Source organism: Magnolia sinica, chromosome 17, assembly GCF_029962835.1.
Source record: "Magnolia sinica isolate HGM2019 chromosome 17, MsV1, whole genome shotgun sequence".
Lineage (NCBI taxonomy): Eukaryota > Viridiplantae > Streptophyta > Magnoliopsida > Magnoliales > Magnoliaceae > Magnolia > Magnolia sinica.
Window position 1 is genome coordinate 49517219 of NC_080589.1, and position 6000 is coordinate 49523218.

Genomic DNA, 6000 nt, shown 5'->3' on the forward strand with positions numbered 1-6000 from the left:
GTGGGCCCAACCGAGTACTCAATCCAATTTCCTCTCTCGCGCATAACTTACACTGGGAAAGAAAGAAAAACGGGCACGAATTGCTACTAAACAGGTTGAGTATCCAGACTCACTACTCAATCTACAAGCGCAGATTGCTACTTACAAGTTGAGTATCCAGACTCGCTACTCAACCTCTCACAGGAAGTTCCTGCGCTGGAAACCTGGGTGGGGCCCAACGTGATGTTTTTGAGAAATCCACCCTGGCCATCTGTTTTTCGAGATATATTTAGGATAATAGACAAAAAATGAGCCATATCCAATATTTAATTATACCCACTTAAGTCTTGGATCCTGTTATATAGGTCATGGTTGTCATGTTAAAATAATGGTGACAATGGATCACAGTTGTCCTGTTATATGGTTCGCAATTGTATGGATCACAGTTGTTCTGTTATATGAGTCGCAGTTATTTTATTATATATATGGGTCATGGTTATAATGTTATATTAGCCGTGGTTATCATGTGATATGGGTAGTTGACAAGGTGGATGGATCGGATCACTCCATTGTAGGCCTTAAGCTATGATACTAATGGTTTGGTAGAAAGGAAGTGAACGCGTTGCAAACCATGAATCATATAACATGACAACCATGACCTATATATCATGGCAACTACGACCCATGCGAATCATGACCCAAATGGGCCCACATTGATGTATGTGAATAATCCATGCCGCCCATCTTTTTTGTTATGTCATTTTAGGTGCAGAGTCAAATATCAACCATGACCTTTTGTGGATGAAAACCACGATCCATTATGCATGTGAACCAGGACCCTTCAAATGGATCATGGTTGTCATGTAACAAGAGTCGTGGTTATCATATTATATGGTTCATGGTTGTGAAGTTATATGGGTCGTGGTTGTCATGTTATATGAGTTGTGGTTGTCATGGGTCGTAGTTGTCAAGTTAGATGGGTTGTGGTTGTCATGTTATATGAGTCATGGTTGTAATGTGGTAAGGGTCGTAGTTGTCACGGGTCGTGGTTGTCATGTTATATGGGTCATGATTGTCATGTAAAATGGGTCGTGGTTGTCATGGGTTGTAGTTATCATGTTATATGGGTCGTGGTTCTCATGTCATATAGGTCGCGGTTGTTACATGTTCACTTCCTTTACTACCAAATGAAAGGATAATCATTGGTACCATAGCCTAAGGCCCACAATGGGGTGATCTAATCCATCCACCTTGTCGGCCAACTCGTCGTGGGCCCAAAAAGTCCTGACTTGGGCAATGTCTACTTCTAACAAACATCACAGTGAGCCTGGAAAGTTTCAAGAGTGGGTGCCACTGTCACCATTATTTTCTATTATGTGGCCCACACAAGCACTGGATCAGGCTGATATTTGGGCCCTAGCCCTAAAATGACACGACAAGAAGGATGGGCATCATGGATTATACACATACATCAATGTGGGTCCCAATGTATGGTTAAATTCTCAGGTCGTGGTGGTAATGCAATATAGGTCATGGTTGTAAGGTGGTAAGGGTCGTAGTTTTCATGGGTCGCGGTTGTCATGTTATATGGGTCATAATTATTATGTTATATGGGTCATGGTTGTCATGGGTCGTAGTTGTCATGGATCGTAGTTATCATGTTATATGGGTCGTGGTTCTCATGTTATATGGGTTGTGATTGTCATATTATATGGGTTGTGGTTGTCATGTTAAATGGGTCGTGGTTGTCATGTTATATGGGTCGTGGTTGATTCGGGTCGTGGTTGTAATATTATATGGGTCGTAGTTATCATGTTACAGGGGTCATGGTTGATACGGGTCATGGTTATGTGTGACGTGTGCACGGTTTGTGGTTGTAACGTAATAAGGGTCGATGTTGTCATGTTATATGGATTGTGGGTCTTGTTGTGATTTATGTGTTGAATCCAATCCGTCCATTGGATTTAGAATTTAATTTAACATCATTGGCCAAAAAATGAATTACATCCAAAAAATTTATGCCCCAAAAGGTTTTCAATTTCACTGCTTTCTATGGTGTGGTCCACATGAGCCTTTGATATGCCTCATTTTTTGGCTCATTCCTTAAAATGATCTTTCAAAATGAGTTGACGGCATGGATAAAATATATACATCACAGTGGGCCCAATAAAACGATTCATCTCTACATATATTGGGATGTGTAAGTTGAGTAACGTGAGGTCTTGGGAATCTGGACTCCTTTCTCTAGCACAACTTACGTTGGGAAAGAAAAACAAGTGCGGATTGCTAATGGTTATCCAGACTCGCTACTCAACTTGCGTGGATTGATAGGTTGAGTATCTAGACTCGCTACTCAACCTTGCCACCATCAGTGGTCAGTGCTACTTGGGCTACACCACATCATCCATTCCGTTCATACATTCAGCCTTATCCTTTTAGGGCTTTATACAAAAAATGAGAGGGATATAAATCTAAGGTTGACCACGCCATAGGAAAACAATATTGGTTAGTTATCAACCATTAAAATCCTCATAAGGTCCACTGTACTGTTTATTTAACATCCAATCTGTTGATTAGGTCATACAAACCCAAATGAAGGAAAAACACAAATAATTTGAAAAAAAGGATGGACGGCTTGTATAAACAGATACATCACAGTAGGCCGACCCACAGAACTGCCCGTTCCGAGCTAGAGTCGGGCGGGGGAAGGACGCAATCCGCGTCCATCCTGGACGGAAGCGGATTGGCTGGTGTACCTCACACCAGCTACACAGCTATTGTAGGTATGTGTCATGCGAAGACGAGCATACCCTTGCCCGGACGATAATCTGTCTGGGTAGGGATCTGTGGGCCCACCGTGGTGTAATGGTTTTATCCACTCCGTTCATCTCTTTTATCAGATCATTTTACGGAATGATATTAAAAATGAGGCTGGTCCATAGCTCCAGTGGACCACACTAAAAGAAGCTGCAGTGATAATGTCACCCACCGTTGAAACTTTTTTAAGGGCTAGCATGATGTTTTTTTTACCATCCAACCTATTCATAAAGTCATGTATACCTGGATGAAGTGAAAACACAAATATAAGCTTGATCCGAAACTTCTGCAGCTCCCAAGAATTTTTAATGGTGGACGTTCAATCCCCACTTTGTTGTCCACTTAATGTCTTGGTTCCACCTCATTTTTGGGTTCATAGCCTAAAATTATCTGTAAATATGGATGGACGGAGTGGATAAATCCTTTAGATCATGGTGGGCCCCATAGATCCCTACCGGTAGGACGCAATACAACAGCTATATACCGTGTGAAGTACACCAGCCAATCCGCTTCCATCGGGACACGGGGATGTGGATGTGGATTTCCTTCGACTGCGAAAGCCTTTCGCAATAGTTCCTGTGCTGGAATCCATGTGGGACCACTACGATGTTTGTGCGAAATCCTCATGGTCCATCCGTTTTGTGAGTTCATTTTAGTACATGAGGGTAAAAATGAACCGTATGCAATGCTCAAGTGGGCCGAAAAAGTGATAATTGAACGTCCACTGTTGAAATATTCGTGGGGCCACAGAAGTTTTGAATCATGCTAATATTTGTTTTTTCAGTTCATCCCAGTAGAAATGACGTTATTAACGGTATGGATGTCATGTAAACATCACTGTCGAACCCAGGGAGGTTTCAACGGTAGGAATTTACCTAACCACCTTTTCCTTTAATACGGCCCACTTAAGTCTTGGATCCTGCTCACTTTTGGTCTCGTGTTCTAAAATGATCTCCAAAAACAAATGAACGGAGTGGATTCCTGACAAACATCATGGTGGCCCCACCTACGATCCCAGTGCAGGAACTTCTTGCCAAAGGCTTTCGTAGAAAATCCGCATCCGGGGACGTGGATTAGATGCAGACGGGTTGAGTAGCAGAGTCGGCTACTGAAGTGACGTCACCAAGTTCTGTGGGCCCACTATGATGTATGTGTTGTATCCACACCGTCCATCCATTTTGAGATATCATTTTAGGGCAATAGCCAAAGAATGAGGCAGATTAAAAGCTGTAGTGGACTCCACCATAGAAAACAGTGGGGAGAGTGATTCCCACTGTCGAAACTATCCTAAGGCCCACATAATGAATATTTGAAATCCAACCTGTTCAAAAGTTAAATAAAACGTGACGACCATGACCCACTTAAGTCTTGGATCCTACTCACTTTTGATCTATGGTAAGGTCCACTTGATCTTTGGGTATGATTAAATTTTGGGTTCAACCGGTAAAATAAGATGGAAAAACGAATCGACGGCGTGGATAGACCACGTACATTCATGGCGGTACACCATCCAATCTACTTCCGCTTCCGATGTGGATTAGAAGTTACTCGACTTACGTGTAGCTGTAGGAGTCTTCAAGGAGTCCAGATTCTTAAGATCTCAAGAAAGCTATTTTAGTAAGTCATGTTAGTCGACTTACGCATCCCAATATATGTAGAAATGAATGGTCTTATTGGGCCCATCGACTTACGCATCACGACCCATATAACATGACAACCACGACCCATATAACTTGACAACTATGACCCATGACAACCACGACCCATATAACTTCATAACCACGATCCATATAATATGACAACCTCAACCTTTGCTACATGACAACCATGATCCATTCGAAGGGTAGTGGTTCACATGCACAATGGATCATGGTTTTCATCCACAAAGGGTCGTGGTTGATATTTGACTCTACTCCTAAAATGACATAATAAAAAGGATGGGTGGCATGGATTATTCACATACATCAATGTGGGCCTATTTGGGTCTTGGTTTGCATGGGTCGTAGTTGCTATGTTATATGGGTCGTAGTTGACATGTTGCATGGTTCGTAGTTTACAGCATGTTCATTTCCTTTTCTACCAAACCATTGGTACCATAGCTTAAGGCCCACAATGGGATGATCCGATTCATCCACCTTGTCGGCTACCCATATAACATAATAACCATGATCCATGACAACCATGACCCATATAATAGAATAACTACGACCCATATAATAGGATAACCAAGACCCATGTTATATGAGAACCATGACCCATATAACATGAGAACCATGACCCATGGCAACTACGACCCTTACCACATTACAACCACGACCCTTACCACATTACAACCATGACCCAGGTATGGGTCGTGGTTTTCATGAGGAAAGGGTCGTGTTTTTCATGAGGAAATGGTCGTGGTTGTCATGCTATACAGGTCGAAGTCTTCATTTTGATAGGCCTTGGAAAGGACCAACTAGTGGGGCCTACATTGATGTATGTGAATAATCCATGCTGCCCATCCTTTTTGTCATGTCATTTTAGGGCAATGACCCGAATAGCAACCTGATCCAGAGCTCGTGTGGGCTCAAATATCAATAGTGAGTGCCATTGTCACCATTATTTTCTATTATGTGGACAATGCCAGTCACTTGGGCCCACATTGATGCTTGTTAGAAGTGGATAATGCCTAAGTCACCATTATTGATGTTTCAACAGTCACCATTATTTTCAAAAAGTCCTGACTTGGGCCCACATCTGATCCATCAATGTTTCAATAGTCACCATTATTTTCTATTATGTGGGCCACACGAGCACTGGATCAAGCTGATATTTGGCCCCTAACCCTAAAATGACATGGCAAGAATGATGGGCGACATAGATTATGCACATACATCAATGTGGGGCCAAGTCAGGACTTTTTGGGCCCACGGCAAGCTGGCCAACAAGGTGGATGGATCAGATCACCCCATTGTGGGTCATATGTAACATAATAACCACGACCCATATAACATGACAATTGCGACCTGAATAACAGGACAACCGCGACCGCGACCCATATAACAGGATAACTGCGACCCATATAATAGGACAATTGTGATCCATATAACTAAGACCTATATAACAGGACAATTTCGACCCAAATAACATGACAACTGCCACCGCGACCCATATAACAGGATAACTGCGACCCATATAACAGGACAACTGTGATCCATACAA